An 11,066-nucleotide genomic window follows, 5' to 3' on the forward strand; every position below is an offset into this window, starting at 1 on the left:
GGGTGCCTTTTGGTAGCAGAGTCTGTGGCTTGAAGCTTTCAAATATTCTGAGAAGTAACTTAGAGTAACTATTTCACTTTTGAGAAACCTAGAATCACTTTCTGGAAAATGTACAAGTGTAACAATAACACACTACATTTCTTTGGCCTTATAACGTGTGAGCAGCTAAAAAATAAGAACTTCCCACCTACCAGCTAGTGTTGAATTCAGTAGGCCTGAGGGTGCAAGTCCCACTTCGATGGGTGCACTTCCCCTATTGATGGTCAGGATAATAAAAGAAGGAAAGTAACTTCTACAGATCGTGCTTGATCCGTGAATGTTATTTTCATAAGGTTGCAGCCCTAAGGGACATTCCGTCTGTCTGAACAACGGCATTATTTCAGAGGAAGGTTTTGTGAGATGGAAAACAGTTCGTGCCCCAACGTGGTTTTTCCTGTTCCAGGGATCAAGTATGTGGGACATTGGTAGCCCACCCGGACTTCCCGCCCTTAATGGTCACTTCCCGTCTGACTTTCTGATGTTGGCACCAAGGATTTGACTCCAAGGAGAGTGATTGGCTTGTCTTGATAGCTTTTCTAAAGGAAAGGTGGCCAAAGACGGGGGCAGCTTAAGAGACAGAAACTCACAAATAGACCGGGAAGGGGGAGGTCGCAAAAAAACTCATGGAGGAGGGACGACCTTTGGTCGCTTGCTCTGCAATCCTGCAAGCCCCGTTATTCACTCTGGCTTATGTACCATCCCCCTCATGCCAGGCCCAAGTGAGGCCACCAAAGAGGGACTAAACATTTTTCCTAGGAAGTATGGGCCTCCTTGATTTCTATCGAGGTAGCCAAGTGCAAAGCGCCTGGCAGTCCAAACGCTTGGACCGTCTCTTCCAGCAGTGCAGGAACGTTTCTCCTTCCCTTGCTCTTCTCTGCTTCTCCAGTCGATGAGATGTATGGGGTTGCGGAGGGTGAATGGATGCCCCTTCATTGCAAACTGGATCGCTTTCACTCACTCATTGCATACAGCCCAGCCGCTGAAGCTACTTGAGTGGTTTACCAAACTAAGATAAAACAGCACGAAGCGAAAGAATAGATAGTAGGATCGGCGGTGGGAAGTAGAACTATTGCAACAGCATGACCAGTGGGGCAGCAGGAAAAGGAGGAAGATCAAACGTGAAATGGATTGTCTTAAAAAAAAAAAAGAAAAAAAAAGGAAGCCAGGCCTTGAGCTTGCAAGAACCGATGGAGGGCTGTTAACCACAGGACATTTGGGAGGTCACTCTTTGACGACTTTATCGCACAAAACAAGAACAACAACAAATGGCTGGCTGGGATCTTGCCCAGATTTACTTACTATTTTCATACACGATTTACTTACGATTTTCATACACATGGACAGAAGCGCTGTGTTATATTGGCGTTAGTAAATTATCCACACCGGTCATTGTACAGGTTGCCTCCACCCCCACCCCCACCCCGAAAAAATACCTGCATGGGAGGATGCAAACCTCTTCCCTCGGCTCGGACAAAGAGCAAAACGGAGGCGCCAGGCTAACCTCCACAAATGGGGCACCACCCTTGAGAAGTCCTCTGTTCTGCAGTCAATGCCTTAGCTCATTTGCGGGGTGGTTCTCAGGCACCTCCCTCGGCATCCCTTCCTCCCCAAGTCTTCCGCGCCCCAGTAGGTTGAAGAGCAATGATTATACTGATAGCAGTCTCTATTCCGATCGTAACCTCCGGGGAGAGGAGAAAATAGCTCCAGTCTATTAACCGGGGGGGGGGGGGGAGATACCTCTTACATGTACTGCGCAACAGAAAAAAAAACACCGAAGTATCAAGGACAGAAACCACATTTTGGAGGAAAGGATGTTGGTTTAATTGATTCCTTTGGGTCGATGGCTTAAAAGACCCACACCACTGGTCTTTTCGTCTCCTGATGTCCTCTTCCTCAGCGGTAGCGAGAAGCCTGGGATAAGGCCATTCATTCCACGCAAAGTGATGCTGCGATCCATAGATCGAGGGCGGCGGATAGTGGCTGGGGATGAGGAATAAGCCTATGAGAATATAATTGGGGTTTTGGAAGTGTGTCCTGCTTTAAAACGGGACAGTGAACTACCTGGAGCAGCGCCAGCACAGGGTGCAAAGCACAGAGTGCTCCAGTTCCTTCTTCTCCACACCCCAGCTTCATCTCTCTCTCTCTCTCTCTCTCTCTCTCTCTCTCTCTCTCTCTCTCTCTCTCTCTCTCTCTCTCTCTCTCTCTCTCTCTCTCTCTCTGTGTGTGTGTGTGTGTGTGTGTGTGTGTGTGTGTGTGTGTGTGTGAGAGAGAGAGAGAGAGAGAGAGAGAGAAATAAAAATGTCTCACAAAAAGAGAAAGAGAACGCTTGTTTCTGAAGGATCGAGCAGAGTTCTAAGTTACAGGTAACTCTTCATTGGGCTGGCTAATACTGGAAATACAAAGGCAGACGACAAAAACTTTGATAATAAATCACACTAAGAAAGTGCCAAACTTTATCTAAGGTCAATACATATTAACAGGTATTTGTTCATACCATCTTTAAACTTGTGGCTGGGCCAACTTTAAAAAAAACTTACCGGTTCTGTAAGTATTTTTTTTTCTTTAGAAGACGTTCTTTTCACAGGAAACGTCCATTCTTTAATTGCACAATTACCTTGGGGTTCGTAAAATGTTCCCATTTTACAACTGGGCAGATGAGGCTTGAGTGACAGGCCACTGGCTCATATCTCCGCCATTCAAAGGTCGGTTCCAATTGTGTTTTCTGTGCGTGTTTTAAGTGGTTCTATGAATATACTACAAGGTCGTTTATACAACTCCGTGCCTTTATTCTAATAAATAAGTTGACATGGATTGCTAACCAACTAAAGTGGGACGTTTAAATATTTCTTTTCTCAAAGGAAGTGCACTGTATTATCTCCCACGGTCCTCCCGCGCACTTAGGAATCGATGCTCAGGCATAATTGAAAGCTATCATAGACGAAGACAATCTACTCTACGTGCCTGAGCCCAACTTTCCATCAGAGTGGTAGTTTAAGTTCTGTTAGTGTGAAGAGTATTTCTGTGTATAAGCTGACAGACAGACCACCGTAGTTATTGGCATCGTTCCCCCAAAATGTGAAGGAGGAGAAAACAGAACTTCGCCAAACTTCGCAAACGCTGTCATCGCTGGTAATCCCCCACATTTCCCATTTTTCTTTCCAGTTTCGGATTGTGTGTATTTGTGAGCATTTCACCAGATCAGTGACAGCTCTTTATTTGCATAATTATATGCTCTGGTCTGAAGAGAAAACTAACCCCCGAATTTCATGGGTCACTAAACTACGACAATCAATGTTTTATCACGTATGCTAAGCAAAAACAGGGATGGGGGGGTAACTAAGACGCTATATGAAGTTTCTCGAAGAGGTTTTACTCCTCAGAAAATTAAAGTTGTGGTGCCCTTTGAATAGATGCAAAATCTTTCCAAGCTCTTTGTAATTGAATTCTGTTTGAAGGGGGAAGCTGGAGATTAAGGCGTGGATCTGGCGAGAGCGAGGGTTGGGCACAGAACCTCCGGCGTTACTTCAAAGCAGATTTCCAGAAGAAGCTCCTGTGCACCTTCACACATTTCTGATGTAAATACTGCATCATCCCAAGAATATGGAGGCCTACTTAGAAATAAGTCCCATTGAGGACAAGGGGGGCTTACTCCCAGGGAAGCAGGGAAGCCGGGGAGCCGGCCCCACTCCATTCAATGGGCGATTACTTCTGAGGAGATGTGGAGAGGGTTGTCCTATAAACCGCCTTTGCCGCAAAAGCGAAACTCTGACTCACCGAGGCTTCAGCCTTTCTGGGCTTCTGGAAATTTGGAGGTGAGGCGCCCCTCCCTTGGCTCCACGCCCCATCCCTAGTTTTACCTTTCCGACATAAAACTTTTTGGTTTAAGTTTACAATCCAGGCTCTCCGTTTAACAGTTTTTGGAGTGGAGGAAGTGATGTATGTATTCTAATCTGTTGCTATACTTTCTATCTATCTATCTATCTATCTATCTATCTATCTATCTATCTATCTATCTATCTATCTATCTATCTATCTATCTATCTATCTATCTATCTATCTATCTATCTATCTATCTATCTATCTATCTATCTATCATCTATCTATCTATCTATCTATCTATCTATCTATCTATCTATCTATCTATCTATCTATCTATCTATCTATCTATCTATCTATCTATCTATCTATCGAGAGAGAGAGAGAGAGAGAGAGAGAGAGAGAGAGAGAGAGAGAGAGAGAGAGAGAGAGAGAATATTTCTCCAGTGGCGCCTCCCCGCCCTCCACCTGCAGGACAGCTGAAAAAAGGGCCGACCCCAGAGGCTGTAACGTGTAAATGGTAGCAATTCCTCTGCTAGATACCTCCCCCACACACCCCGGTCCTGATACTCCATCACCGCGGGCGGGACGGGCGGGCAGAGCAGGGAGGCAGAGCCAACAAGCCAGGGCGCTGCCCACCGGGCCCTGCCGGCACTGCAAGTGAACTGGGACTGGGGGTAAAATGCGCTGACATCGCAGCGGCGGCCTTCTCTTTTAGGCTGAAGAAGGAAGGGGGTGAGGCTGGGGACAGAGGGGGGGTTTGACAGCTGAGGGGCGCTCTTCTCTGGGTCCTCTTTGAGCAACCTGGGCGTTGTGCCACCCCGTTCCCCTCCTTTTTCTCTCTCCCCCCCCCCTTTCCTGAGGCCATTTCAAGCAAAGCTGCGCTCTGGGCAGGAGGGCTGCTGAGGCATTGTGGACCTTTCCCCCCCCCACACACACACCCTTTCTTTCGCTCTCCAGCCTCCCCCAGCGCCGGAGCCCTCTGCCGCCCACTTCTCCTCCTGGCCTGGCGTCAAGCGTTCGCCCCTGCCCCTCCGCCGGAGGTCCCGCGCTCTCGGCTGAAGGAAGAGTCGAGGGTCCTTGTCCGGACTGGGGAAACTTCAGCAGAAGCGGACAGAGAGGCTCGGGCGGAGAGACGGACAGGCAGAGGCGAACCAGCAGGCAAAGCCTCCAAGGGGACGGCCAAGAGCCGGGTCCGAGTAGGCAGGGCGCGCCCGGCTCCAGCCTTGCCTGGCCTTGCCCATCCCGTACCTCCAATCCGCCCCACTGCGGTGGGAAGGGGATCGGGTGGCTCACCTGGACGGCAGAGCTCCGGCAAGTCAGGTGAGAAAGAGTTAACGGCCTCCCCGCCTCCTGCCCTGGCCGTCGAGCTCCCCTCGAAGGCAGGTAAAGAGGCAAAGCCAGCCAGCCTTTCGGTTCTCTCCAGGCAAGGAAAGCCCCCGCTTGGCTCTTTTTTAGTCCCACTGTGTGTCTCTCTTTCTTTCTTCCACCCGGCTCTTCTGCCCACCCCATAGCACTCCAGGTGTCCCGAGGCCTAGCATCCAACTATTGTTTTCAATTTGTTTTTTGGGGGAGGGCAAGGAAAGAGGGGGCAATGAGTTACAACTCCGACCCACCTAAGACAATTTCGACTCTCTTTCCGAGTCGTCTCGAATTCCAAGTAGAAAAAATATGAGAGGCACCTGTGCTTCTAAGCAAAACATGTTCAGATTCTTTAGACACAAAAAGAGGCAGCATCATGAGGGTTTTTTTTTGGGGGGGGGGGAGTGCTGTCCCATCCACTCCTTCCTCAGACAAACTAAAGGATCACTTTGCGATTTTTAGGCTCTCTGATTAAGTGAAAATGCCTTCAGGACCTGTTTGGCGGGCTTGCCTGCCTGGACATTCTCCTTTTCACACTTTGCTGTTGTGCGTTTTTCAAAAATCAGGTTCTTTTCTCACTTATTAACTAGTTTATTACTTTCACAGTACACTTCCTCTGCTCCTTTGAAAAGTTAGCGTTTCCATTAGATCTTCTAAGCGCAGAGATTATGAGGTCTCCTTTAATCAGTATTGATAGTTTTTACCATCCTTCTGCACAAACAGAAACAAACGTTTCTTTATGATTCGGGGTGCAAACAACAACAAAAAAACCTTCTAATGGATCAGAGATAATATTTTCGTTCGTGCACCTGTTTTTGAACCTCCTGAAACCATTTGAAAGGCCACACCCTTCAAACGACTACTTATGAAATCTGGAAACTTCAAAGCCTTGATTCAACTCACAAGGATACTTCTGCTCTGCTTTCTGTCCCGAAGGGGTCTGTCTGAAAGTAGTTTTTCGTCTTAACCTGCCGAGAAAAAGTGGGCGGCTAAAAAAGACTGACATTAATGAATAAGACTGGGGACACCGACTCAGCCCTCCTCTTTATCCATGCAAACTAGAGTGCACCTCTGGTACTTGAAAGCTGGTTCCACTTCCAAAGTTGGAAAATGGAAAAGTAAGTCATTTAGAAAACTGACACATCTAGGGAGGATCAGGAGAAAGCCAGGTAGAATGACTTCATGGCAAAGTTCTGAGGGAAAGGAGCAAGGATGGGGTCCCTTGACCAACTAGCCAAGGCCGTGGCCGCCGGGATTCGGCAGGACTCTCCTATCGCTTGCCCGAGAAAGGGAAGCGAGGCTGGATCGGCTCCTTTCATTTCCTGGGCAGCACCATGGACAGCGCCTCGTTCCGCGGCCTCCCTTCGCCGCCTTAAGCGCTGGCTTCGCTTCTTGCTTTCCCAAGCCCGGAACAGGTGGGCCGGCGACGATTTCACTCAGAGAACAAAACTTTCTAAACTGTCCCCACGTTTCTTCTCATCTCATTTGCAGTAAAGGCATGTCTAACTGGGGTTTTAAAAACTGGAGGGTCACCAGTGGAGAGCTCGTTCTTTGCCCTTGGGAAAGCTGGAGAGCTGTAAATCCTCCCTCTCAGGAGTTCCTCGCCAATTACGGCTCTGGGGCGACTCCACCAGAGTGGAGTCTCCCAGACCCTTCCGATTTATTTTGCAGGTTCCAGAACCTCACTCCACCTTAAAATCCCCCTTTCCCAGATCTCCTACAATGGCCACTCTTGGCTTCCGACTTCTCCTGGTCTAAGATTTTCCCGACTCCTTCCCTGGGGTGTATGAGTCATTTCTCACCCCTCCACAAAACTTCTCTCTCTCTCTCTCTCTCTCTGTGCCAGCCATGGGCTATGGTGGAGGTGGGGGGGGACCTAGTTTCTCATGGGGGGGCGACTGCAAAGTAGATTCGCTCCACCGCTTTGATGGGCGCCTACGCTGAGCAATCCTACTCCCAGACAGCTGGTTAATTACACCCTCCGGAGAGGCACCCCAGAGCCACCGCCCAAACTAAGGCTTGGAGGGTCTGACAGTAACTCAGTTGACAGCCCTCTCTTCCCGCCCTTCTCCGTCTCTCCTCCCTCTGCCACAAGGTCGGTCAGTGGGTATGTCTCAGCACCAGAACTTTTCCTCCCAGCCACTTTCCTCTTCCAGACCCACCACCTGCTGCGATGGTCGGGACTTTAAGCCCCAGCTCTGTTCTAGCCCCCCCTCCCGTCACCCCGCATCCTTTAATTCGGGTTACACGAGGGAGGGGGGCAGAGAGAAGAAAGAATCTCTCTTTTCTTTCTCTTTGATCACGTCCCTGTCATTTTACAAACAACCTGGAGCTGCAGCCCTTGTAAAGTCAAGTTATTTATGTGTTCGCTATTTATATCCAACAAGATGCTCCACACTCATTAAAAAGCTTTGCTCAGACATTTCTGATGTGAAGAACAGGTTCCCACCCCCTCCCCCCACATAGTTCACTTACAGAATCCGTCGAAATTAAAGAATTTACAAGTAGCTTGGATAGTTAGGGATTGCCTAATTTTTTGTTGAATGCCAGCAATCCTGTTGGAACGAAAGGAACCGCACAAATTTACAAACCTCCGAATTTCTTCATGTTAAAAAACAACAACACTGAGTTATATTTAAGGCATTAACAAACTAGCTTCATCCTGCCCTGGAAAAGCAACAAGCAATTATAGCTGCAGTAGCTCATCCTGTCGTCAACCGGGTTCGCAGAAAGGATTGTTTAGTTCTACATATTAAAACGATAGTGATTATTTCTTTAAACAGCGCCTTTTATCTCTGGTGTTTGCATGAGAAATAGAGAAAACTTTGTATTTAAGAAAAATAACGGCCACGATTTCCCGGTGGAATTATTAGTTCTTGCGCAGAAACTTTCCCGGCCGTTCGTGAACCGGATTCTAACGGGTCTCTTTCACCTCTTACAGCCCCGTTTGGTCTTAAAAATGGGTCTCTCCTTTTCCCTCCCTACCTGTACCAAATTATTTTCGGTCGTCGTATTCTACGGGGTAGTTTCGAGGGCAAAGTCCTCAGTCCTGTCGTTTTGAGCTCCTGTTGCGCCCCTAAACCTCTAAGAAAGGAGAACGATTGTTTCCAAATCCGGAATAGCAGAATGAGGTCGTTTTCGTTCTTTGCAAACGGAACACCGGCGGGCAGGCACCACATGTGGCTGGAACGGAACTTTCCGGGAAAAGATCCTGCCTTTTAAGTTTCTTATTCTGAAAGCTGGACATGCTTCTTACTTTGTTGGAGGCTTTTTAAAATACCACCGGAAACGTTTCCAAAGAAACTTAATGGTGGCTTCTTTCCAGGAACCCTCCCTCCTTTAAAGCTATCATTTTGGTTGGTGCCCCCCTTAATATTAAGAAGTTATTTTGGGGAAGGGGGCAGTGAGATCCTGAGCCAATTTTTATTTCGTTTTTAAAGACAATCAGAACAATTGGTTGAGAGAATTAGCTGTTTGCATCTTGAAATCGAAGGAGAAGAAAGATTGGTATTGGGAAGCCACTCTGCTCTGAATTAAACAGATCTCTTAGATCTGTTCTAGAACACTGTCCGGTAGGGTTTGTTCCACTGACTCACCGATAATTTTTTTTGTCCATTTTACATTAAACTTTAGCATCTCCATCCCTACAAAACCATCTTTCTCTGCATTGTTTCCCTTTCCCCTATATTATTATCCCAAGCATCCCTCACAATTCAGCTAGCACAGTTTTGAATTAGTAATTTTTAAAATAACTTTTAAATGGGAGGCATTTACAAAAATGATGGAGCCTTAGAACAGAAGACAAAGCACAAGTGATTGGGCACCCAACACGATCGCACTGTCAATTATTTTCTCCTCAATTATTTTCCCGAGTTATGGTTTTCCTTGTGATTATTTTCTTTTTCTCTTATTCGTGACATGCGTGAAGAATTCTTGCTTCGGTTTCTCAGCACCTCTTGCCTCCTGTAACCCTTCAAAGTCGTTTGAAATTACTTTTCCTGTCGTTCGGCCATTTGTCAACGTCAAGAGTACCTGAGCTGTTTTGTGCCATGAAAACGTTTTGTGTATATCTTAGAGATATCAAACGATTCCTCAACAGAATTTTTCTAGAAATCAATAGTTATCCATGAATGTTCAAAGTATCTGTTGAGTATGCCTGGAGGAAAGAAGCAGGTTCTCCTGTAAGATTCTGCTATTAAGTCTCTGGATCCACTTTTTAACCTCTCGCTCTCTCTGTATGTTTTCCAGAAGATCTTCAATCTAGAGCACCTCTGAGAAGCAAAGATTTGCAAGCATTATGCTGTCTCCAGATGTTATTTTTGACTCCCTTTCCCTTTGATAACTCTCTCTTCTTCCGTATAAATTCACAATGCAGTGTATTTGAAACTTGGACAGTACGATCCTCCATAGAGCTTCTCAAAATTAAGTCCCTAAATGGTACTTACTCCCATGGAAGTGGTTAGAAGATGGCATCATCAAGGTGCCACAATTAACTACTAGCATCCATTGATATATGTATGTAATTTGTGTGTGTGCATGCAAGTGCATTATAGAAAAAAGCAAAAGAAGAGGGGGGCCTAGTATCTTTACAATAACAGGTGGAAGTTTCATTTTCCACAAGGCAGACTTTCTTCCTTTCAATAGCAGTAACCGTGTAAATGAGCAGGTAAACTCAAGACGAGTATAGGGTTACCTTATTAATAATTATAATTTTAGCCCCGAGCTAATCATATTTGGTTTTGATATCCAGCTCTCTGAAATATGTATGTCTGATGTTCTCTACTCCCCTAACATCTACTTTATTACTGAGGCTAACTCTCCTGTCTATTCCAGGTGGCACATGGCACAGAACCAACAACTCCAATCCTGGTTTTTTTTTTCTGGGCCATTTTGCTTGCCTGTAAACCAACCAACCAAACAAACAACAAAAAAAGAATCCCTGCTTTAAAGCACTGCTCCTTTGAGAAATATTCTGCCCACTAAGGGTGAAAGTTATACCTGTGTGCTTTGAATGGCTTTCAGGGCAGGAGGGCAAGCATCTGAGCAAAGCTCCTGCTAGAGCTCCATCCAGCGAAAAGGAAAACGGGCAAAGGAGAGGCAATGTTACCAAGAGGTAGAGGGACTCGTTTGTCCTGGTGCAAGGGGAGCCGTAACAAGAGACGAACTCTACACCGTTTTAAGATTTCATGATCAGCGTTCAGCCTTGAAAAACGAGAGCCGTTTGATTAACTTAATCCAGAACATCTGTTTGCAAGAGTAGCACATTTTGTACATTCATATGTGTATGTGTGTGGTTTAGAGCTGATCAAGTTGTAAATTTCCCCCCCTTAAGTTTTCAGCGCCTTTCAGTTACACTGCCTTATACTTTGAGACAGTACAAAAGCTCTTCTAAGTAGAAGAGAGTTGGGGAGATGAAATAAGAACCATGGAAATGTATGAAGAATTATGAGTCATATCACATCCCAAACTCTCCTTCCCTCATGTCAGAATTTTTTTAAAAAATATCTGGGACAGTTCCAAGGAAATTAGAGAAAAGGGAGAAACACAATTCTTTGGAGAGCAGTGACACTTTTAAACAAGATTGTATAAGATCAGTTGGTTTAAGAATTACAAACACTGTATGCTTCTTCATTTTCTGTAGCCCTAATGACGCTCACAGTCCTGCTTTAAAGAGACCTAACATGAAAGTAATATTTTAAATAATTTTACTCTGTATCAGCCACTATCAGTCAGTGCAGAACTTGGAAATTCTCCTCCACCCCACTGTGAGAGGTATAGGATTTCTTATCCTATAAGTAAGACAAAACAAGGATGCTTTTCAACTCCAAAATGGCTTTCTTAACTGAATG

This window comes from Pogona vitticeps, chromosome 2 (assembly GCF_051106095.1).
Source record: "Pogona vitticeps strain Pit_001003342236 chromosome 2, PviZW2.1, whole genome shotgun sequence".
In the NCBI taxonomy this organism is placed as follows: Eukaryota; Metazoa; Chordata; class Lepidosauria; order Squamata; family Agamidae; genus Pogona; species Pogona vitticeps.